The following is a 26,563-nucleotide window of genomic DNA, read 5'->3' as shown; positions in this document are numbered from 1 at the left end:
GACGAAGGAGAAAGCCTCCGAAAGCTTGTGATTTTCAAATAAAACTGTTGGACTATAACCTGGTGTTGTAAGATTCCTTACATTTGTCCACCCCAGTCCATCACCGGCATCTCCACATCAGCGCACAAAAAGGCAGCTTTTAAAACTAAATAGAGGGTTTAAATGTCTGCTCTAATGACAGCTGAGGATTTATCCATCCTAGGCCCAAAACAGCTTAACCACGTGGATTGGAAATTGTTACATGAAAGTATTAGACAAAGGAATAGATAATATTTGCAGATTTCACATTGAAGCACAATGTTCATGCTTTGCAGCTTGTACTCACCTTTAACTGCCCTTTCTTTCCATCAGCATACTCCCTGCATCTGGGCCAATGTAGCTCATTCTAATCATTTAAATAGCCTGATGCCATGCAGTCGGGTCAGAACAATGTGCATACAAGGATCAGCTGCCCCTCCAACGGGACTGCAGAATCAGCCTCGTAATCAATTGAGAAAAATGTTCATGTCAGCATGACGTTGACTCATTATTCATTTAAGTAAGGTTGTTAGCTTTGTTTGGAATTGTTGAGCAATTTTCCACAGAAAGGAATTGGAAAAGAGTTACATTTAAAGGTTGAGTTTTTAAAGCAAAATGTGTTCACACATTTTTTTTAAAACAGGCACTAAGATGAAAAGTAGTTAAAATGCTAAGGTAAAATGCTAGGCCTTGAAGTTATTTTGGAAAGTCCTGATCCCAGGTGCTCAGAAAGGTTGTCTGGCAAAAGCCCTCCCCTCTCTTTTGTGAACACAGGGAGATAACATAGGGACAGAATCACACACTGATGGTCTGGTTTTGAAACAGAAAGATGCTAGGGCAAGCTTTTGTCCAGACTCAGAAGGTTAGGATGCAAAAGAGTAGTTAGAAGTTATTTTGTTTAGATCAAGCAAGACAGCTCACTGATGTGGGGAAGTGTAGCATGTTCATTAATTTATACCATTACACGAAAACAAGTTGGACTGAGTGTATTACATGAGTCTGATCATAACTGTTGCTCTGTACGTTTACTTGCTGTATGTGAAATAAAGCAACTTAACAATTCATTCCAGGCCTTGTCTTGCCAACTGTTTTCTTAGTCCACTTTCAAAAAGATTGGTGAGACACATGAAAGCACGTACAAAAGATATCCCTGTGTAAGGCAGCCAATCCAAAAATGTTTTTTAAACAAAAATGCCACTTTTCTTAAGGGGTCCGGGTTGCTTGACAGGCCTGTAGCTAACCTTCATCTACAAGTTGTTTTGCCTCAATTCGCCTGGTGTACCAGCCTCCAGAGATTCGCTGAGTGCCAACTGAGCCAGTCCAGTTGGGCACTCCCTATATAGGGAGGCTCCACACCCCCATTGACATTTGCTTTGTAAGAGGCAGGTACAGGTTCCAGCCCTTAAAAGGAACATCAGAATATCCTGGAATTGATGGAGGCCTGGCACCACCAGATCTCCGCCATTTCCTGGGGGAGGGTTTTCTCCAGCCCAGGGGATGGGTGTCATTCCCATGGATTTTCAGGCCCATTATCTCCAGTTCAGATCACAAGGGGATGCCATTCTTACAACCCTGGGTTGCATCACTTCGTCAAATATTGGGCAGTAGAAGCACATCCCTAAACATAAGACGTTCGTACCGCTTATGGAGTGACTGCTGTACCTAAGAGAATATGGCAAGATTTAGTACAAATACATACTTTGTAACAGTTGTAAAGGGTCACGCAACAGTTGCTGAGTACTTCTCCGAAGTGCGTTTGCTTAAAAAATATTTATGTTGAGCCCTGCATTGATTAAAAGAAGATAGAGGGGAGAGAACACAATCTAAAGCACAGAAATTACTGTTGGTGATATTAGTGAATGAAGTGGAGATGCCGGTGATGGACTGGGGTTGACAATTGTAAACAATTTTACAACACCAAGTTATAGTCCAGCAATTTTATTTTAAATTCACAAGCTTTCGGAGGCTACCTCCTTCCTCAGGTGAACGATGTGGAAATCATTTCCACATCGTTCACCTGAGGAAGGAGGTAGCCTCCGAAAGCTTGTGAATTTAAAATAAAATTGCTGGACTATAACTTGGTGTTGTAAAATTGTTTACAATTAGTGAATGAATGCTAAGCAAATTTGTATGATATTCCTCTGTCCACCATTGTAACAGTGGTGCGAACGCATTTGTTTTAAATAGATTAATGTCTCCAATAAAATAACAGAAAATAATGTCGTACAAATGTGTTAATAGTTGCTTATTAATATCGCCAACATTCATTTCTAGGCTTAAATTATTAAATTTGAGGAAAAAAAGTGCTGGAAAAATTCTTCGTACTGACCTACGAGGAGAGAAACGTAAACACTCCCTGATCCCCAGAGGTAATCAAACAAAACTATAGACTATCTATCGCTCTTCAAATCTCTATTATTCAATCCTAACAGTATACTCGGGCCCCAGTCAACGTCCCAGCATTTTGTGACATTAATCAGCAGAGACCAGAGATCCCTGTCCCTCAGTCTTGCTCCTACTCAAGTCTGGTTGCTAATGGACTGGACCTCTTTCCTCTCAACACTACTGCCAAGGAGAATGGCAGGGATTGTAGCCTCTGTATACAGGAGTTGCAGACTGCAATCGCTACCATTAGTGTTAGGAGTTGCATGAAACTGGGAAAGTTGAAGAAGGAGAGAGTGGGGGACAAATTAGTTAAGGGTCCGTTCTGGGCGATGTTATGCGCTAACACCTCATGCCTGACGGACCCTGGGCAGGCAAGACGCAAGTTTGGTCCCAAGGGAGCACTTACCTGCAATTGGCATTTCTTTCCAGGCCTTGCAAGTGGAATGAATACAATTCTCACTTTCTATCACCAGAGGGAGCTCAATCTCTTAAAGGGAAGATGTTTCTTAGAAATCTTTTAAAGGTAGCTTGTACCTGTTATTTGCTGAAAATATTCTACTATCTGCATGGAGCCTGAACAGAGATCAGACATCGCACATGTAAAACACAGATGCAGATCCCATCCCTTTGTTTACACACTGATGAGTTATGTTAAAACATTGAATATAGGTTGTGCACTACTAAATCCCACATCCTCCAAGCTGCACACCAGACCTCACCAATCTGCCGATCCGAGTTAGTACCAGGCCTGTGAGAGTGCATGCACCAAGGTTCTCTGCTGATGCACTAGAGGTCTTGGGTGCAAGAGGTGGACAGAAGGAGGGACATCCTATATCCGCGGGGGGTGCAGGAAGCTCTCCAGACATATACTCAAAAGACAGTGGGAGGCAACGGGGGACGAAGTCAATGCCAGGCACACAGCATCATGAACATGGATGCCATGCAGGAAGAAGTTCAATGCTTTGACATGAGGGCAAGGTGAGTGAGGTCAACTGGCAAGTGGTGTCTCCTACCAACTGCACCACTCACTACATCCCCCATTCCCCACATACCAATAAACTCTTTCCATCAGTGCTCAACTCTTCGAATCAGATGCTTCCTCCCGCCCTTACACATTACCACTGTTTCAAGCTGCCCACCCACAATTCACAGGCCACACACACTGGCAGCTATTCAACCATGACAGGCACACACCTCGCTTTCTTGCAGGAGAAGGTGGCGCGATCAAGAGACGGCAAGTGGCAGTGGCATTTAGCCGCTCGAGCCTGTTCCACCATTCAGTGAGATCATGGTGGACCTGTGCCCCAACTCCGCACACCGAGACAGACATCAACTGCTGCTGGAAGAATTTAAATTAACTCGCTGAAAGACGCCCTTTGGTCTGCCCGAAACCTGCTGGTCTTCCAGTGCAAGGAGCTGTCCTTGACCGAGTATTGCAGACTGGCACATTGTAAGGTCCAGGACTACATGCTCAGGGATGCACTGAAGCTGGGTGTGGCCGCCGTAAAGGCTCTGTGGGGAAAGGCAACCGTTTAGAGCCTTCCCACCATTGTATACCGAGGGGCTGCAATCAGGGAAATAAAACCCTCGGGCAAAATGTAAAATTCAAATTAATGTAATGAAATGTAATGTACCTGTATTGAATCTGTAATCAATAAGATGTATTGATTGTAATGCAATGAGGCACCCTAGAGTGTCATGAACTGTAATTACGTACAATGTGTAACTCTATTGTTGGAATCGTATTTGAATTGTACTTTATGTATCTTGCAAATTGTATAATCTGTATTGTGTACGTTTGAAATATGATATGACAACTGTATCGTGTGTATTGTTGCAAATTTTAAGAATAAAGTGTATTTTTTGAAAAAAAAGTACACGAGGGAGAAAGTACACGAGGAAGGATATGTTGATAGGGTGAGATGAAGTAAGGTGGGAGGATGCTCGTGTAAAGCATAAACACTGGCATAGATCTGTTGGGCCGAATGGCCTGTTTCTGTGCTGTAAATTCTATGTAATTCCATGATTTCTACAATAACTATTATACGTATTGTATCACTGTTAGTTATTTGCTTGCTCATCCTTCGTTAAAAAAAAATCCTCTTAATTTAAACTTAAAATAAGATTTGAAGTTGTGATGCTCTATCACTTATTGCAGCTAGGATAGAGATCCTATGAAGGCAGAGGATAATCCCAACAGCTAAAATTATTAATATCAGCCACATTCCCCAGGATAACATTACTGAAAGCTTACCTGGATATCAAGGCTAATGAGGACACTTTCAAAGGCATAGGGAGCTGAAACTCGCCTATGGGAGTGATCTAAAATCTAGAGTGAGCAGGGTAGAAAATATCCAAAGGCGTAACAGTATCCTCCGACAATACCTTGGGAGATCTATTATGTATTAGAAATGTTACACTGAATCACAGTTCTTTGCATCCATTTGTTCTGTAAAAGGGATGGTGACACTGCCTCTTTAATTATTGATCTCTTGAATGCTGTGTAAGGTTACTAAAATGCCATTTTATTGTGCCTTCTGCATTTAACTGTTGCTATTGCTGTTTCTTCCACTGAGCTCTTCTGCCTTCCCATCTCATTATAATTTGGTAAAAGTGCAATATTGATGACTCCTATGTGGCTCAAAAGCTCTTGTAACTCATGTGCTTTGTACTCCCCCAATCAGGTTATTTTCAGAATATCTACTTAAGCTATTTCCAATCCTAACAGGAACTGACAAAAAGAGGGAAACAGAAAGAGCTAAGAAGTTTCACAGAAAGCACTTTAATAGTGTAGCAATGCCTAGCAAAACTAAGAGAAAAAAGAAAGTCTTGCATTTATGTAGCGTCTTTCAAGACCTCAGGACGCTCCAAAGCGCTTTACAGAAAATGAAGTACTTTTGAGGTGTAGTCACTCTTATAATGTAGGAAACGTGGCAGCCAATTTGTACACAGCAAGGTCCCAAAACAGCAATGCGTTACTTGCCAGATAATCTGTTTTTTTTAGTGATGTTGGTTGAGGGATGAATTGAGGGATAAAGTTCAAAGCATTGGAAATTAAAGCCTAGAAATTGGTTCCAGCCGGCCTGCAAACTGGGTGCAGGGAACGATCCCCGTTCCTGGAATGGATGGGCCCAAGGTCCACCCAACATTGGGCCTCATTTACATCACACCAGTGAGCTGCAGATGCCTTCTGAGTGTCACCAGGCAGCTCACCAGTGAAAATTATTTCAATTTCAGGCCATTGCATTGCCGGCAGCGGCCCTCGGGTGGGTCTTGTGACAGGGAGTACGTGATTGGGAGGGAGGGGGTTGAGTGGGCGATGGGGGGGGCGGGGCGGGCAGCAATCGGGAGAGTGAAGGAGGAAGCAACTAGGAGAGGGAGGGAGGCAATGATCGGGGCGGGGATGGCTGGGGGAGCAGTGGCTGGCAGTGGCTTACGGTTTTAACATGGAGCCAGGAGGAACAATCCGGCACCTCCCCGCTCCACATCCAGGTAAGTATTTTGTTTAAACTTACCTTTTTTGTGACAACCTGCAGTGGTCCCTTTAAGGACGGCTGGTTGAGCTGCATGTAGACCTGGTTTTCCTGAATGCAGCTGACCTGACTCCGGCTGTGTTCAAGGGCAAACCAAATTGGTAAAGGAGGCATCAAACAGACATTAGGTCCCTTAGTTACATATGTTTCAGGCCCGGGCCTGGTCGCCTCTTTTGTTTCCTATACCAATATGGTGGACAGTGCACTTCCGACTCAGAATGAGCGCACACAAGCCTCCTGTCATATTGGGCACTTTTGTGCCCGTTTTATGCCTGTAAAATGGACGCAGCATTATCTAATTTCTAGACCTAAAGACTTGAAATATTCATACAGTATTAATGATTGATTGAAAGAAAGCTAAATTAGCTCTTTAAATAACCTGAAATATATAACAGTGCTGCCCCCATTTAGCACTTGGATGTATGAGACTGTTGCAAATCCAGAGAAATGAAAGAACAGTTTATATTTCAAAGTTATAAACCATGAGAATCAAATGCCTTAAAATCAGATTCACACTTCAAGCTCCAGTCAGACTCTGTATAAACTATCAATAAACCTTACTTTCCGCATCTATTTTTTGACAATATCCATGGCTGTTATTTTTCATAAAGACAGGTATATGACTGCTTGATATAGATTTAATCGCAAAAGGAAATAAAGACTTTTTCAATATCAATAGCATTACCAAGCACTGCTCCACTTTGCACTAGGCATGATATAATGACTGCGTTTAATAAAGTGACCGTGAAAACTGCAGGTAGGTGGGCAGCATAAAGCATTTTAATTGGAATCAAAACCGGTCATTTATTGTAGCTAATGGAAATAATAAAAAAAACATTAGACAGTAAATGCCATCTGCATAGTAAAGTATTCAATTATATCAGCTATTTCAGTAGCACTATCTAAGCTTCTCTGTGTAGTTTTAATGCTACTGCAGTCAGGATCCTGTGCATAAAATGCCACCCAATATGAAAATCATATTGATAATAATTTTTTTCTGCACAAATATTTCTTCTTTTTAAAATAAAAGGAATAAATCTGATCAAAAATCGATTTGAGAAAACATGGACCTTAGTTCTTATACCTTGCAAGGCTGCCTGATATACCGAGATCTCTTGTATAATGCCAATGGATTATGGCTTCCTCATTAATGCAGAATTCTATAAAAACACCACCTGCTGCATTGTTCCCATAGGTAGCATTAAACAAGAGCTGCCTGCTGCTTCCTGTTCTTACATTTGTAATTGAGTAACACTGGTGATCTGTTTAGCACTGGGGTGCCAGGAAAGTCTACAGCAGTACTGTCAGATGCTGAAGACTGTAGGTAACTTGTCCAATCCTACATTTTCATAAAGGATTAACATGTATATCCCTAACACCAGAAAGAGTTAGAATGTCTGAGTTGTTGGCATGCTACAGCAATTCTCCATTGCTCCTTCCACCAAGCTGATGGCAGATGTCTAATATTTAGCTGATGAGGAAACTCTGGGGCTTGTGATAAAAGCTACTGGAAGGTGTTAGAAACATAGAAAATAGGAGCAGGAGTAGGCCATTCGGCCCTTCGAGCCTGCTTCGCCATTCAATATGATCATGGCTGATCCTCTATCTCAATACCATATCCCCGATCTCTCCCCATACCCCTTGATGCCTTCTGTGTTACCTGGAGGTCAAGTATACAAACATGATCTTAAGCATTCAGGGTTCAGTGCCTACCATGATTGGACTCCAGTGAGGTAAGAAGTTGCTGCTGAAGGTTCTCGCCTCCAACTGGTGGAACCACCATTTGATGGAGTGTGTCCATGCTGTGTCCAGGAGGGTGGTTGCAATGAATGAACATATTTTATGGTTAGTTGTGCTGCTCCCAATGTCACCAAGGAAGGGTCACTGATACATGTTGTCTGCCTAGCAACAGCTCAAAATCACGCTTATCAGTTGTCTGATGGCCAATTATTGCCTTTTGTTCTTAGAACAGTGGAAGTAGTAAGCAATTGTCTTCAAGGTGAGATATCTAATGATGGGGGATTCAATCCAAGTAGCTCCTCTGTGGCAGACTCGGCAATCTGACACTTGAGCCAGGTAAGTCTGCCATGCTCAAAGAACTATAGACAATTGATTAGGTAACTTGGCTCATTGCTAGAACCTGGAGAGATAGACTTGTCACTGAAGACTGAAATTCTTCCAACTCAACTCCAGATAACCCTGCAAGCCAATGTCTTAAAGGATAGGGTGGTCCTAGCTGGACAAGTAGGGAAAATTCACCACTGGTATGGATTGGTGTGCTACCTGGTTTTAGTTGGTTAAATTGCAACAGGACTCTACACATATTTGGGGGTCCCTACACCTTGGCCCTTGCTGATCTGTACCCAAGCTTTAGGTAAGTGTGGTCTGTTACAATGAGGGGAGAGTGTGCCCTCCGTATCAGGCAACAGAAGCTCTATTTATGTGGATAGAATCATAGAATTTTACCAAACAAAAGAAAGCTATTAATGCCATTGCACCTGTGATGGGATCTGAATGATCTATCTGTTTCTCATTAATTTGGTTTGGAGACTCATAAGCAAGGTCATGGGTTCCCACATGAAACAGCAGCAAAACAGAGAAGTCTTACTGTTTTTACACGTATCATCATTTAACTAAATAAATCTCTTCTGTGTTCTAAGGGTACTCAATCCCTGTTCTCAGTTTTACAGCTCAATGATACAGCTCATATATAACTTATGGGGCATTCATTATAGTGCACATTGCATTATAACATGTAGAATGCTTGTCTCCAGCTTACTATTATAATGATGGAGGTGTATTTTTTTCCCTAACTGATCTACTCATTGGGTGGAGTGTTTTAGTTCATTTGGGTTGAATCTTTTGTTGTCTTTGGTGTTGTAAGGAAATTCCCTAGGTCATTGTGACTCATTGCCTACATTTTCTCTTCACTTTATTTTTGGGTTTCGCTCTTACTTCAGTTGGTCACTTGAAGCCTGTCCATTTTGCATTTGTATTTCAATGCGATCAGGTACAACCAAGTGCCAAACATGAAGGCCAAAGGCATACTGAAGGAGTTTTTGCAAAGGAGAGTTACCATTTTTGGCTGCAAGGGGCATCCTTATCAAAAGGCATTTGTGAGGGCTCCATGCAGAACAGGTCAACGCAGTGACTGCTGTTAAGAGATTTTCCTCCCAGACAAGGAAATAGTTCAATTACCTTGAAGAAAGTGGTCAAGGTAAATGTCTGCCAATGTTACTCCTTTACAATCTTCTAGTACGGAATGGCACAAGCTCACACTTTCACCTCAACTTTTACTCACATAGGATGATCCCGCATCCTTAAAAGTCCGTTTTGTCTCCCCAGCATTATCACAAAGCAGATCATATTCATGAATAATACATGAATATTACCAGAAATCCTCACACTGATGGCCATTGAAGACTCCACCAATAAGCTGCTTGCTCCTGCATTCTTGTTTTGGGAGGCGGACAGAGATCAATTGCCTAGCAACAACAAGACTCATTAAACAGTCAACACTTGACCAATTTCTTTATAACTTCAGTGAAAAGAAGGAGCGTATCAGAAGGGAGAAATTGTCAACTGGAATGGGTATACCCAATCTCAAGTCCCTAAGCTTCCCGGGGAGCTTATTTTGAATACCGTGGGCAGTCACTCCATGGAGCCAATTAGAGAGGAACTTGCAAGTGGCTAACCTGCAACTGCAGGCTAGTACCCATTCTTGCAGCTTTTTATTACCTCAATGAATTTGTCACATACTAAAGCAATCTTTCAATGGGCAACTTACCAGGCACCACAACATGAGAGCATGGCATGTGCTACTAAAATGTGTTACAAGAACTGTCTTGCAGATTGTAATATGCATTTCTTCCCACACTTTTCATAGCAATGGCTGACAAGCACCAAACTTTTGGACCTGAGGTCGCTGGTCCATCCACCTCACAGGGCACAACATCACTCACTCCACCTGCAGCTCTCTAGGAGAACATGTAGAGTTAACCATGGAGCAGAAAGCCCTGGGTGAAACATACAGCACTAACGAGGAGGAGCAAGTATTAGCAGCAGTGGAGCTTGAAAGGGTTGGCCAAAGGACAGGCTATAGACAAATCCTCAGATGCTGAATTCCAGGATTAGCTTTCTGAGCACCAGGAAGAAATAAAGAAAGAAATTACATTTATAAGGTGCCTTTCATGTCCTCAGGATGTTCCAACCCCCTACACAGCCAATAAAGTGCTTCTGAAGTGTAGTCGCTGTTGTAATGTGACCAAATGTAGCAGCCATTAAGTGCACAGCAAGGTCCCACTAACAGCAATATGATAATGACCAGATAATCTGTTTTAGTGGTTTTGTTTGAATAATGTTGGAAAGCACTGCCCTGCTCTTCTTCGAGTCATGCCATTGGATCTTTCACATCTACTTGAGCAATTCACCAAGTCCTTTTAGAGTTTGCAAAGAACCCTGCAAATTATAATGGCTAGTATGGACATCCAGTATCCATATCTATACAGTGATGTTTGACTGCTTGACAGAACTGACAATCAACCGTGGCGTGCGTGGCACCTCCGCGGGCATCTGTAGGGCTGTGCCCCTTACCTGAGGTATTAAACACAGCTGTGGGTTCTCTCAGGAGTGCCATAACTGATACTATAAAGACCAATGGCTATGATATCCATGATTCAGTTCTGTCTGGATTCACCATGCTGGAGAATCATCTGGACAGAACCCTGGCACAGGGGTTCATCAACCTTGCTTCTGCTCTGTGGTTTAGCTCACACAGATGGCAGGACATGGTAAGGAAGTGCCCAGCAACAAGGGATTGGTAAATTTAGGCACGGATGGGGGAACTGTCTCTCTGGGTGCCACACCATCGATACCACTCAGCTGCCCCATTCAAAGTTCTTACTCAGAGCCGGAAAGTGAAGAAGTCCGGCAGTCACCACAGCACCAAACATGATGTCTACAGTTGCTGAGACTCATAAAGCTGTAGGAGGTAATGAGCCACCCCTGCACCAGGAAGCTCTTGGGATCCAGCTGCAATACTTCCTTCTGCTCCCAGGATAGCACTAACCATGCATTGCCACAAAAAGGAAGCATTGTGTTAAGAAGCACTGACTGGTTATACATGGTTGGTAGATGAGGTACAGCACAGGGTCATGATGTAATGTGGGGTTGGTGCAACAGTTCAGCATACGATTGTAATTTTGGAGACCTTTTCAGGGCTGTACAGTATATTCCACCCCACCCTTAACCTCAGATTTCTCCCGACAGTGGAATCTTTGCTTCAGTTGGCCTACTGTATGCTTGATTTGGATCCTTGTGACTCATTGGGCCAGAAATCGCTCCTGAAATAATGGAGGAGCTCAACAGCGCCCTCCGTTGTTAGTGGCGAATTGAAGGAGCAAGTTCTGGCGTTCACACATGCGCAGTGAAACACAGAAATCAGGAACTTGCTCCTAGTGGTTCGCCAGCGATATGCCAACTTCAAATTAAAGGGCCATCGCACGCTGCAATCAGAGAAATCATTGAAAAAGCGGCAACTTGCTTATCTGCCCAGCTGGAAAGTAACTAATTATGCCACCAAACAGGTCTAAACTAAGTTTTAACAGAGTTAGTCTTAATGACTGCCAATCAACTAAAAATTAACTTTTAAAAATGTGGAGTCTCATATTACTCCTTATTTTTATAGTTTTTAGTCATTAAAAAAAAATTACTTTTCCCTTCTGTCTCTTCAATTATTTCTTTGTTTTTTTATTTAAAAAAATTAAAAATGTTATTTACAATGACATATAGAATACCAACTTTAAATGAATGAAGTCTGCTTGCCTGCTTGGGCAATGCAGCCTGAATCTGTGGGCGGGACTTCTCTTCCTGACAGATTTTGTGGGCGTGTCTTCTCCTCACACAGACTTTTCCAGCCGCACAGTGACTCACGCTGCTTAAAGGCTGGGTTGATGGCGCACATTTTTTTAAAGTTCAAATTCAAGCAATTCAACACCACAGAGCCTGCAGTAAGTATTTTCGTTAATTTAGTTTGCAGGATCTGCATTGCCTCACCGCTCTGTGCGATTTCTGGCCCATTGTATTTTCTTTCTGTTACAGTTCTGCACTGGCGCCATCAGCCATGGCTCAAGAGGGTATAGCTGGCCACCATGGATCCATCAATCTAAGGTGGAGATGCCTCAAAATAATGGTGGGACTGATGACTGGCATAAAATAAATTAATTGGGGCAGCTTTCAGGGTATCTGGCATCCACCTGCATGATGTAGCTCTGATGGTCAAATACCAAAATATGAAAATGCCAAGCAGAGAAAGATCAGCTGGTCCATCAAGCCTGCCCCACACTTACGATGCATGGAGCATCATGACTAGACACTTCCTAACCCCCCACACCTTACCTGCTGGCATCCGCTCCCGAGCTTTTCTCCCGTCCGACTGACAGTCAGCCTGTCAATCTGGCTGGCCTGTTGGGCAGGAAACCAACAAAAAAAATTGAAAGACGTCCTTACGTCAAAATCATAAGGATGTCCGGGGAACCTGAACTTCCGGGTTTCCCGTCAAGAACTTCCCCCACCCCGGCCTCTTCCATCCCCTCCCCCACGATCTCTGACACCCACAAGATCTCTGGCTCCACACGATATCCGACCTCTGACCCCGATGACCCCCGACCCCAATGACCGACCTGACTGATGACCCCCAACCCCACGATGACTCCCCACGATGAACCCCGACACCCCGATGACTCCCCCTGATGACCGACCTCCCAACAGCCGATCCCTCCCTGTGACTCCCCCGATGATCGACCCCCGATGACCCCCGACCCCTCGATGACTCCCCCCGTGACCCCCAACCCCCCCGATGACTCCCCCTGATGACTGACCACCCCGATGACTCCCCCAATGACCCCCGAACCCCCCGAAGACTCCCCCGATAACTCCTGACCACCCGATGACTCCCCCCCATGTCCGACCCCCCGCCCTCACCCCATGACTGACCCTCTCCCCCCCACACCATCTAAGACTTACCTGCTGGCATCCACTCCCTGGCTCTTCTCCCATCCAACTGACAGCCAACCAGTCAATCTGGCTAGCCTGTTGGGAGGGAAATCTACAAAAAAAATTTAAAGACGTCCTTACATCAAAATCATAAAAACATCTGGTAAATCAGGAATTTCTCCCCCTCCCCCCACCTCACCCTCTTCCCAGCTCTGGGTTAAAATTTACCCTCTGGAATTTAGTCATTCAGCATCTATCAATATTAAAACAAGTTTAAAATAAGAGCTTTCTTTTTCATAGAATTCTCAAAAGTATACATTGTATATGTTTTATGAAAGGTGTACATTCACATATACATTTTGTGAAGGTGTACATTTACACATTTTACAAAGTAGTATATTCGTACACATATTGAGGTTGAAGGTTGAGGTTGAGGTAGAAGATCAGCCATGATCTAAGTGAATGGCGGAGCAGGCTCGAGGGGCCATATGGCCTACACCTGCTCCTATTTCTTATGTTCTTATATATTATACATATTATGAAGCCTTTGTACGATTTGATTGCATGGAGGTTGCGGGAGGATTGCATTGATACATCCAAGTTTTTTTGATGTGACTGTGCTTTCGCTGGAGGCAGTGTGGGTCAAGGGATTCAGGCGGCTTGTTTGGTCTTGGAGATTATTTGGGCCCCAAAATGGGGAGGAGGGAGGAAGGCATTGCATAAAAGTGGGGTTATGCTCTTCAACGGCTTTCTATTGAGAACAGGTTTGCCTGAATAATGGTATTGTTTAAAAAGGGGTTTATAATTTCACTATACCTAGCACAAAAGGAAATCTCCCCATCTCATATATTATTATTTTTGGAAGACTGCTGTGGACTTAAGACGACTGCATTGATTAAGGGCTAAATTTCTAAATAAGTCAATAGTAATTTTATTATTTCTTGGACTATTAAGGATTGTTCATTTAATTTTTTGTATCAGGGTACATACTGCTGCAAAAGGATCTAAAAAATGTGAGGCACAAAATCTAACCATGTTGTTGCTAAGATAACGGCTTGTGTTGGTTGGAAATCTTTAATGGGAGCTCATTCCTTTGTCACACTGCTACAAACTATAAGAAGAACATGCCATGTCTAAATGGTATTACTTGTCACTTTGACATATTAGACCCTGACATGCGGAGTTTCAGTCTGTCAGTGCTGCTGTTCTTTGACTATTCTTGTAACTTGTTCTGTAAGTCATGTGTTATTAATGGTTTTGGAAATCTGAGTCGAAAATTTCTTGTCTTATCTTCAGCTCATGGCCGATGATACAATGGTATGCTTCTTTTAATGATTTCTTTTTTGCTGCCACCTTCTTTGCTAAAATAAAGCTGGCTTAGCTTATGATGTCAGGAAGCAAGATTAATATTAGCAGAAAATATTTGTATAATTTATTCAATATTGTATTATTATGAATTATTCAAAACTGAAACATATGTTTTCATTGCAGCTGGAATGGACACTTCATCCTCTTGGGTATTATGGATATGTGAACACCTATAGATGTAAATCCACCCATACACAAGTAAGCATATACAACTGCATGATAGGTGACCACAAGTAGTTAGTAAGCACTGTGACAAAAATATGGGTTTTGTTCTATAATTAGGTTATATTTTTATGTACATCCTGAGCTTGAGGACAGAGGTTGGTAAGGACAGAGAGTGAACCTCTTAATGGAGTGAATTGTGACAGAGTGAGGACTTTCAACTGGCAACATGGTGAATTAGGTGCAGAGGTGGAAGGAGGTGATAAGTGATTTAAACCAAGGGACTACAAACTAATCTATCAACTTTTAAAACCTAACTTTAAAAAAAAAGACTAAGTAATTATTAACTATTTCAAAATCAAGCTAAATCCATTTACTAAATATAATCTAGATCTCAAGTGATTCTATTAGTCCTAGAAATAAACTACTGATAATAAATAAATAAATAAATAAATAAAAACTAGAAATGGCTGTACAGGCTGTGTGTCAGTGCTAATATGTGGGAGTTTGTGGGCAGTGAGACTGTCCCGGATTGCCATATCTGCAGGAAATGTCTTTGGCTTGAGACACTCTGGCTCAGAGTCTGAGCTGGAGTACAAGTTAGAGACACTCCGATACATAGGGGAGGGGGAGGAATATCTAGAAAGTTTTCCCCAGAGTACAGTCACACCACAGAGGAAAGCCACAGGTTCAGGAAGGGGAGTGTGTGACTGTTAGTCAGCAAGGTAGTGGGAACTAAGGAGAGGTAGAGAAGGAGGTCCTGCAGACATTGTTCCTACCCCCTGTGAGAATAAGGATGAAGGCAGCAGGGATAATGCCCAGAATGCTAACCATGGCACCGTGGAGCATGAGGCAGTCCAAGGAGGGGAGAGGATCAGAATAGAAAGGTTGTAGTAATAGGGGATCCTATAATCAGGGGGATAGATAGCGTCCTCTGCAGTCGCAACCTAGATCCAGGAACATGTGTTGCCTACCTGGTGCAAGGGTAAAGGACATCTCGGAGGGACTTAAAAGGGGAGGAGGAGGATCCAGCTGTCATGGTCCAATGACATAAGGAAGAAGGAGGAGGATGTCTTGCTAAGGGAATATCAGAACCTCACGGTGGTAATCTCAGGACTACTGCCGGAGCCATGTGCTAATTAGCATAGGGATAGACAGATCAGAAAGGTGAATGCATGCCTGAAAGCGTGATGTGGGAAGGAGAGGTTCCATTTCAGTAGTGGGGCAAGAAGGACCATATCACTGGGATGGGCTCCACCTGAACCAAAATGGGACCAGAGCCCTAGCGGAAAGGATAAATAGGACAGTGCATGAGGCTTTAAACTAGCAAGATGGGGGAGGGATCTGGGAGCAATAAAGAAAGCTTGAAGATAAAAGAAACAGGAGATGAGTGTAAAGGTCAGATCTGGGTAAGGAATAAAGGTAACATAAATGGTCAAGGAAGCACTACAGTTATAAAACGGAAGTATAAACGAACTGTTAAAATAAAGTAAAAGGAAAAACTATTAAAGACAAATTAAACTGCCTGTACAGCAATGTACACAATGTCCAAAATAAAACGGGGGAACTGCAGACAATAATCAATAGCGAGGAACCAGATGTAGTAGGAATAACTGAAACATGGCTACATAAAGTACAGGACTGGCAACTAAATATTACAGGTTATAGAATACTTAAAAAGGATAGGGAATGAAAAAGGGGGTGTGGAGTATCTGTACTAATTAGAGATAACATAATGGCAGTAAAAAAAGGACATAACTAACAGAAGGATAGAAACAGAATCCAAATGGATTGAAATAAAAGATAAGAGATTGATCACACTAATAGGAGTGTACTACAGACCACCAAATAGTGGAAAGGAGATGGAGGAAGAAAAATGTAGCAAATATGTGAAATGAGTAAAGAACATAGAATAATAACCATTTGAGATTTTAACTACCCCTAAATAAACTGGCAAGGGGTACAGGGAATGGAGTTTTTACAATGTGTGCAGGACTCCTTTCTTACCCAGTACGTAAAAAGCCCAACAAGAGAGGAAGCACTGCTGGATCTAGTAATGGGAAATGAACCAGAACAGATAAGAGAAGTAAGTGTAGGGCACCATCTAGGCAATAGCAATCATAACATAATAAGGTTTAAGATAAAGATTGAGAAGGACATAAGTAAGACAAAGACCAAAGTAATAAATTGGAAAAAAGCTGATTTTAAAGGAATGAGAATGGAACTAAGGAAAATAAACTGGAAAAAATTACTGACAAACTAAGAAATATATCCGACTAAAAAGCAAGACCAAACTAGCCAGTAATGACACACCATGGATGAATAAAGAAATAAGGGCAAAATTGAAACTAAAGCAAAAGCATACACTAAGTAAATAGACAACAGAGGAGAGGATGACAAAAGGGAATACAAAAAGGTTAAGAAAGAAGTCAAAAAACAATTAGTAAGGCCATGAGAAACTACAAAAGTAAATTATCAAGGAATATAAAAAGAAACAGTAACCAAAGAAATATTAGGTTAGGGATAGGGCCACTGAGGGATACACATGATAAACTCACAGGTAATGACAGCAAAATGGCAGAAATATTAAATAATTACTTATTTACCAGGGAGACTCATGTGGTGGGCATGACATTAGAAGAAGAGATCAAAAAAGATATAAAGACATTTAAGATTGAAATGGGGGAGATAATTGATAAACTAACCAAACTTAGAGAGGATAAAACCCCTGGTCTGGACGGATTGCATCCGCGCATATTAAAATAAGTTAGGGAAGAGATAGCAGAGGCACTATTACATGTATATATAAATTCATCCTGCGTTACTACGTGGCATATTGTTTCCAATTTCATTTTTGAGCAAAGTGACTGTTTAGACTCGAAATTTAAATTATAGGAGTAATTTTCACTATATGATGCGATCACTGCCCCAGTCAAGAGCCTGTCTAGCTCCCTCTTGAAGACATGGTCAGCATCCACCACACTAGCCGACATCTATTCCAGAGGCTCACTACTTTCTGGGAAAAGAAGAACTGTCTATCATTCAGTCTATTCCTACTCTTTCTTAGTTTAAACTTATGTCCTCTGGTCCTCCCAAATTTGTTAAACTGGAATACTCTATCAATAGGCATGCTAATCAACCTTTTAATTATTTAATGGACCTCTATCAGGTCGCATCTAAGTCTACGCTGCTCTAAAGTAAATGGACTATCTGAGCAGCTGATGTTCTTTAAGATAGGAATCATTCTCATAGCTCTCCTCTAGATCTTTTCCAAGGCCACTATAATCACCCACCATGTGAGGGGACAAAATCTAGGCATAATACTCCAGATGTGGTCTGACCAGTGCCAAAATGGTGTCCTTTGATTTATACTGAATGGCTCTATTAATACATCCCAATACCCTGTTAGCTTTAGCTACAGCTTCTCTACATTGGTCACAAATCTTCAGTGATCTGTGCGTAACATATAGATCTTTTTATGTCTCAACATCTTTCAGTATTGTTTCCTGCCAACGTTACATGCATTCTGTGTTGGCCCCACCAACATGCTGAACACTACATTTATCTAAGTTAAATGCCATTTGTCATTGTGTGGCTCACTCCCCTAGCACATCTAAATCTTTTTGTATTTGATTGCACTCCTCTACTGTCTTAATCCTTACACAAATTTGCCCATGTACTTGGTGTAAGCAACTGCTGGCAATTTTTGCCTTAGCAATCATCTTCGGACTTGAAAACATGTTCCCCATTTGCTCAGATACCCTGTGTACCTGAGAAACAGAGATTACTCTCTCTGTCACTTCCTGCCAGGCAGTGTAGAGGGCTGCTCACAGAGAAGGGTGCCCGTCTGTCCCAAAGAGAGCAACTACCCTTTGCTGCACCACTTGCGCCTTCTTGGTAGATCCAGAAAATAAGACAGTATTTCCTCTTCCCCATGCATTTCCACTACCCTCAGCCATCTCACTAAGTTCCAAAATAATTCCCTGATGTTGGGTGGGCTTATTCTCTTTCTCATTAGCAGCTGAACCTTAGAGTGCGGTTCGTATCCATACCGCAAATATCATCGCAACAATACCTCGCTTGATTGCATAAATCAAAGGCTTCTCGATAACACCAAGAAAGGATGCAAAATCTGTGAAAATTATGAAGAATAAGGAGAATGTAAAATGTAAGGTACAGTGCAGCAGGTACCTGTACACACTAGTCATCACAGACAAAGAGAAGACTGAGAAAACTCAAACAATCCCTGCCTCCAGGTGTGGCTACCAAAGAGCTGAAGTGTAAGAAAAGCTTTAATCCAGTTTCCTTCATTATTATAAACTTGGTTTTAGGTCAAATGTATGTAGTCTAGCACTTTGCTTTCTATCACAACAAGCTTTCTGCAGCTTTGATCAAAAGAAAGGCCCTTTACATTAATGGCACCTGGCAATGTCCCCAAGACTTGTTTTCTCAGTAGTAAAACAAGCCAAACAGGACGTTATCGCCTTGTGTGGAGATAAGGTTTGTGCTAGACCCTTCTCAAAGCAATTATACACTGGTGCCTTCTTTGGTTATCAGTGTGAAAGGGAGGCCTCCTCCCTGGATGGGGGGTTCTGCACCAAGACCTGTATCAAGGCATGCGCATAGCATCGTGAGATGCGAAGGGAGGGTAAGGAGATGGCAGCCCCACACCACAGGGAGGATGATTTATGGGAAACTCATACAGAGCTCTTTGTGTTTAAAACATATGTAAGGAAGCTGCTTTCCGATGACTGGTCAGAATTCTCGAGGCAGGTCTGACTCTCTAACAATCAAGGTCATCGGGGTGCACACCGAGGCTTTGGCAAGTGACCGAATTGTATCAGGTTGTATTTGTCTATCAAGTGTTGTATTTTTGTATGTTAACCTCTTAATAACTTGTTGTTACTTTTTAATAAAGCAATTATACTTTGGAACAAAACCACTTTGCGCCTTAATTGGAATCATTAAGTAAAAGTCATTTTTACTTACATGAAGTAAGGAACTGAAATCTGTAGATGTTGTTCAGATTTTATCGAAATAAAAAGAAACTAAGTTTGAAAAAAAATTTTCTTCAAAAAAAAGATCAGTATGTGGAAAAATCATTCAGCTCACCTTTAAATCAAAGCAAATTTTTGAGAACTGCTGCTGTGGCAGAAGCTCCCCCCTCCCCCCACCCCACCAAGAGTGAGCTTCTTGTGCAGGGCACAATCTGTACAGGGAACGTTGAATATTAAAAAAAAATGAGCTGACCTCGGAGATTCTTGCATAGTCAGCTCAGCGTCTCTTCCGCATGCCTTGTTCTCCCTGTTTCCTCATTCCGATTCCACTTCACCAGCATCAGCGAATGGCACCTTAGATTTCTTTGATGAGGAGAGTGCCCTGGAACACCCCCCCAAAAGAGCTGCACTTCTTCCATCAGCACTTCCAAAGCTACATCTGAAAATAAAAACACTCCCTATCTTTATCCAGTTGTGCTTCTTATTCTGCCTAGCAATTATGATACAGCCCCTTTAAATATCAGCTGCAATCTTTAAGAGCTGCAGCTGTAAGCTATTCTACTTTACTGTTCCATGGTGTCATCACTTTCGGTCCCATATTTTACATTTGTCCTAATATTCCAATCGTGGCCTCTCCTTATGGCTTTGTTGAATGAGATTGCCACTTAGTGGTGTCTCATGGTAAACTGCAGGCCGTTTTTGCACTGTGGTTCTCAATACATTGGGAATCAGATTAAAACTGCTCAAACTCATTTCTTGTAGGACATTCACTCTCAAGCCATGAGAATTTCCATTTCAGTCCATCTAAAACCTGACAATAGTTTTACTGGTATTAACTATACCAGAAGAGAAAAATCCAAGCTTCTATGTTTTGTAGGGAGGGGGAAAGTCTCTGTTTCCCTGATTATTATGTGTGTGTATCTGGATCTCTATGTTGTGATCTGTGAAGATAGAAAATTGTGTACTGCTATGAATTACAATTGAAAGTTGATAATCAGAACAACCCTCTGGAAATTAAATTGTTCCATTACAAAAAAAATCTATCAGTACTGATTTAAGGGTATTGGTCTTCCACTAATGTGTGAAACTCTATCCTAAATAAAGAAAAGCTACCATTAACTGCATTAGTCATTTCCAACAAGGCATATGCCACTTATAGTAACTCTGTTAATGAGAATGTTCAGTTAAAATGGCACCAATTAATTCCTCGTACATTCAATTATGTTCACTGAAGAAGAACAATTGGCTAAAGGGAGATTTTCCCTTGCTATGGGGTTGTTCCTATTAAGAGACTTCAACTGCAGTAAGAAGTAGTTATTTAAAGAGGTTCAATGAAGCATCGAGGAATTGCCCTGTGAGCTATAGGTTCTAATGTCAGGCCCTTGGCTGAATGCTGCCCATGGAGACGTTAACATTGAAGAGCACTGGAAGCGGCAATGACGCTGTGGTAGATGAATAAAAAGAGGGGGAAAAAGGTTAGATTTTATTATATCTGACGGGAAGTAAATTATTAATGTAATAAAAACATCGCAAGGTGTCAAAACAATGTCTGTTTGCAGTGGTGAAGAAGAGGTTGGGAAAGCTTTGTATGGGCTACTGAACTTTCAAAAATGTGTTTGTACATAAATGATTGATGAGGGAAGGCATCACAATATATATGTGGAAAGGTCAAAGCAGTAATATATTACAGCATCATAAACGCCTCTGCACAATCTTGTATACTAATTGGTTGTCTCTCTCAGCTCGCTTGACATTAACCCTATGATAGTCAGCACCAAAGCAAATGGCTGAGGTCTTTTATATTTGAGGATCATGATTCCTTTAAGATAGTTCCGGCCGCGGGTTATGGGGTGAGGGTACGATCCACTGCTAGATCCATCACGTCGTGAGATTGATTTGAACATATTCACATTGTCATATATTATCTTACATCATGTATTTACATGTAGTAGAGTAATTTTTGTTTAAAATGTAAAAACATGAGATGGATTAGAATGCGTGCACCTATCCACAACTTGTTTGGTAATATATACAGGTACCAGCAATGAACAGAAGCTGTTCACAATGTGTGTATGTGGGGCATCGTCCATCTTCTCTACAGTTTACGATCAAGGATTTAAGAAATGATCACCAGGTCCTAATAAGCACCATAAAATAAGAAAAAAATTAGGTTTAGGTTTAAAAAATCAGATCCTCAATGAAAATCAGCTTGCACTTTTCATTTTAATCTCTAATTATAACTTTATTCCATTTTGTTTTCCATAGTTGATTTTATTTTGTAAAAAGCACACATGAAAAATAGAGCTCATCATTTAAAGTCAGGCAGCAGATTTTTATTTGAATCCTAATATTACAAAGAATAAGAAAAAAATATTTAATTCAGATTAAAACAAATTTTAAACACAGACGAATGGCACAGAAGAAACTGGACTGTTTAATCTTCAATTGAAACCAGTTAACCTTGGCTCTGAGGAAAAATATATTTATCTCTATGTTCACTCTTAACTGAAAGCTGATTATAAAACTGGGCACCTGAGGGGTAACTTGCTGATAGGATTTAAAAGCGACTGTAATGTAAACATTTTGCACTATTTGCAACAGTAATTCATTGGGCCATTGTGAAGAATATTTTTAAATGGTGGCAATGTGCACATGCAACTGCCTCCAAATTACTAGTCACTTACTGATTTAAAGATATTTCTGTCTCGCTTTTGTGTAAATAAACTGGAATTGTGCCTGAGGGCAGCAGAGGAAATGAGCTCACATGGAGTCAGAAGGTTAAAGTACCAGTTTTGGAACTGATGAAAGAAAATAAACTTTGGCAAAACATTATTTAACGGGGCTTGGGCCATGTAAGTAAGTAGTGGTGCTGTAAGGTAGCAGTAATGGCAAGACAGGACCAAGGGGGATTAATTGCTGCCAAATCGGTATTTTATCAAAACAGCTCCACCCCACATTAACCTTGTCCCTGGCCTCTCCATAGCTCCATTGCGGAAAATATATGCTAACAATAATAGGAAGAATGAAGCTGAACCATTAATGCCACATGTTAGTCGTGAGAGAGGTCGAATGAATATATGACCATGATAATGTCCATTTCCAGCCAGGCTAACCAGGGACAGATGAACATATTCCTTCCCATGAAGCTCCATAACCCTCTATTCTAGGCTTTCAGAAATCAAGCTAGTCTAAGAACATGAGAAAGAATGAAAGAAGAAAAGACAATCAGCTATCAAGCCCATACTTTTCATAGACCAAGTGCAATCAAATTAAGAACATAAGAACATAAGAAATTGGAGCAGGAGTGTGCCACACTGCCCCTCGAGCCTGATCCGCCATTCAATAAGATCATGGCTGATCTTCGACCTCAACTCCACTTTCCCACCCCATATCCCTTGATTCCCTTAGAGTCCAAATATCCATCAATCTCAGTCTTGAATACTCAACAACTGAGCATCCATAGCCCTCTGGGGTAGAGAATTCCAAATATTGCCGACCCTCTGAGTGAAGAAATTCTTCCTCATCTCAGTCCTAAATGTCCGACCACTTTTCCTGAGATTATGTCCCCTAGTTCTAGACTCTCCAGCCAGGGGAAACATCCTCTCAGCATCTACCTTGTCAAGCCCTCTTACAGTCTTATATGTTTCAATGAGATCACCTCTCATTCTTCTAAACTCCAGAGAGTATAGGCCCATTCTACTCAATCTTTCCTCATAGGATAACCCTCTCATCCCAGGAATCAATCTAATGAACCTTCGTTGCACCGCCTCTAATGCAAGTATATCCTTCCTTAGGGAAGGAGACCAAAACTGTACACAGTACTCCAGGTGTGGTCTCACCAAAGCCCAGTACAATTGTAGCAAGACTTCCTTATTCTTGTACTCCAACCCCCTTGCAATAAATAATAAATTTATTATGGACTCTACACAACCCATTCAATCTCCTGAGGAAAAGTCCTGTAAGTTTTTCCCTGCCTCCAAAGATAACGAATGCAACATTCCAAAGTATCTATTAAACTTATATCCTACCTTATACATTCTTCATTATTACCTTCCTTGGAAATTGCCTACAGTAAGTAAAATTTTTCATAGCTATAGAATACGTTAAAAAATTTTACATCTGCTCATTATTTTGTCACATTTTTGTTACACGTTTAAGTCAACTTTTTCCATCATAAATCCACCATAAATAAGTCCATTTTTATAATGGAAAGTGCCAATGTAAACTTGTCATGCTGTAATTACACCTCCCTGCCAATGGTGGCAGTGTAGCAACTCAGATTCGCACGCTCCCGATTGCTCCACCTCCTTTCTCCCAAGACCTACCTGAGGGCCGTTGCCGGTGATGGAGCGGACCGAAATTGAAATCCTCTTCGCCGGCGTGCTTCCTGGGAACATCCAGCAGGTGTCTGAAATCGCTGGTCTCATGTAAATGAAGCCCAAGAGCCAATATTGGCTGTGCCTGAGGCCTACCCCTTCCTGCCAGCGCAGAGATTGTTCCCTGCACCCAGTTCGCACCAGCCTGCTGACAAAATCCAATTTCTGGGCCGAGTGATGTGCTACTTGTCTGCCTTCTGTGATGATGGGAGAATTTGGTGGGCATCGCAAATATTCCGCAGTGAACAATCTACCGTAATTCAAGGTTACTTATTAATCTTGGGCTCTGTGCATGGCTGAAAATAATGCCACAGGTTTTGATCCTTAAGGGATCCTTTCTGAAACCATGGACAGCCATGAAAATAAGATGTTAGAAGAAAGCCCAAACTGTAACAAAGCCCAAACTGTAACAAAGTTTGAAATTAGTCTTTGGAGGATGCAAATTTTACACCCACCAATTGCAAAGCCCAAAGTCTGCATTAGTCCAAACACTTGGCCCACTAGACTAACAGAGAAATATAGATGGTACACAATATATGGTTTACCTAATAAACATTGCCATATTTAAAGAATACCACTCAATTTGAGATGCTTCATTAACTGAGAACTAACATGAAATTAGTCAGTGTCAGTTCACTTTTTTGTAGACATGAGCCTATGTTTCCCAAATGGCATGTTAATTTGGCAGCAACCAATTGGGCAGATCACATGAAGTGCTTAAATAAAAATTTCAGAGGTACAGTGGATACTCATCTAAATATTAAGGCTTAGACTGTTCTTAAGGTTATGCTTGGAGAGGTGCTATGGTACTTGCCCTGTGCAATACCTGATCTGCAAATATTTGATGCTACTATTGGGTCCAAAATGGAAAATTTTAATTCCTCAGCATCTTCATTCTTCACTCTGCACAATTACATACATTTTTTTGAAAGAATCTCTTGGCCCCCTTTAAATTGCTCTCTCATTTAGACTAAACATTTGTTTCTTCCGATGGTGTTTAGTATTGGCGATCATTTTGTGCTGCACTTTTAATTTCCTTTTAAACATCTACAGCTAAAGGTGGATTAGGTGTCAGTTGTAATACTTGTCAGAGTTGTCATTATAATGGAATAGTTTCAGTAATTGCCTTCATTGTACTTGATTTTAAAGTTATAACCATTTTCTCTGATGCTATTACTCCCCTCCCCTGGATGTATTAATTGTTTCATTTTTAATATCAAAATAAATTCAATTGGCTCCTTAATTAGAAACCAAATGTAATTTTATGCACAATCTTGCTTTCATATGTTAATTTAAATATAGGGGGTTGTTTATTTAATTTATTTTATATATTGAAGAAATACTTAAGGACAGATTTTTTTCCCTCAGCTTTTAGGTTTTCAATCGCCATCTAGCAGAGTTTGAGTGAACTGCAAGCTGCACGAATGAATGGGTTTCCAGTATGCTTTTGTCATATTAAGAGATATAAAAGAGAAAGGTTTTCACTGGGGAAATGATGACACAATCTTGTGAGTCACAACCTGACTCTTCTGGAGATCCAAGTTCAAATGCAGTCGAGGGACAGGTAATTAAGGTTGATGGCTCTAAAGTGGCACATCTGGAATGAAGAGCTGTCCTAATGCGCTTTGAGAGCTAACGACAGATACCAGACCAAGGAGAGCTTAATGTTATTACCAAGAGCAACACCAATAGAACATTCTGCAGTGTTCATTGACTCCTTTGCTTCCTTCGAATAAGCACAAAATCTCTTTTAAAATGTGTTTTTAATTGAACAGAAACCATGTGCTCCGAACAATACCTTTTTAAAGCCCAGGGTATTATTCCAATATCCAGCTTCTCATGTAAATTCATTTTTATTATTTAATCCACATTGCAAAAAACAAGCTTCAATTGGGGTGAAATTGGATAGCCCTGGCCTGTCGGAGCAAAATGGGCACAGGGAACGGTCCTTGCGCCAGAACGGGTAGGTCTGAGACCCGATCGAAATTGGGCCTCGGGCCTCATTTAAATTAAACTGGCAAGCTGTGGACGCCTGCAGTGCATCTCCAGGCAGCTTGCCAGCGAACTGGGCATCAATTTCGGGCCCTTGCAACACCTGCAACAGCCCCCTGGTAGGTCCTGGTGAGGGGGAAGGCTAAAACGTGCATCGGCAATGGTCTTTGGGACTGCTGTGGAACCATGGAGTGGACTGAGCTACATAGATAATGAAGGTCCCAGGTTTGAGCACTGATTTGTGCTCAGTTAGTCAATTTGATTTGGAGCAGGGTGAGGACACAATCATCTTCTGATGCTCCTCATGGTTTAATAGCCTTTTGACAGTATCTAGGTTCACATATGAAGAATGGCAACTTGGGTGAGGTATCAAATGGTTGCTGGCCATTGCCCCAACAAGGAGCCAATGCCCTCAGGAGAGAAGGGGAGAAAGTTGGATTGGAGAAATATTTGAAAAAAAAACTTACAACACACAAAATTATTCGTTTTGCCTGTAATGTCAGTAGGCCAGCAGTAAGCAGTGTCCCATTATCATCTGGTTACAAAGGGCTGGAAAGGATGTCTTCAGGGCCAACAACAGCTCTTTTCCATAAACATTCCATCCAGTGGCTTCGAGATGCCAAACATTTCCCAATGTGAAGAATTTAGTTTAAATAGAAATCACTAGGAATTAAACTAATATTATCTGAATGGGAATCTAACATTCACCATTGATACAAGCTTGTTAGAAAAAATCCTT

General features: G+C 41.4%; 1 pseudogene; it reads left to right on the top strand.

The window, feature by feature from the left end:
- Window positions 1-15,790: 15,790 nt before the first annotated feature.
- LOC137308600 (large ribosomal subunit protein eL38 pseudogene) lies at window positions 15,791-21,583 on the top strand (annotated as a pseudogene).
- The last annotated feature ends 4,980 nt before the right edge of the window (window positions 21,584-26,563 follow it).

This window comes from Heptranchias perlo, chromosome 3 (genome assembly GCF_035084215.1).
Source record: "Heptranchias perlo isolate sHepPer1 chromosome 3, sHepPer1.hap1, whole genome shotgun sequence".
Taxonomy (NCBI): Eukaryota; Metazoa; Chordata; class Chondrichthyes; order Hexanchiformes; family Hexanchidae; genus Heptranchias; species Heptranchias perlo.
This window is presented reverse-complemented; position numbering and strand designations above follow the sequence as displayed.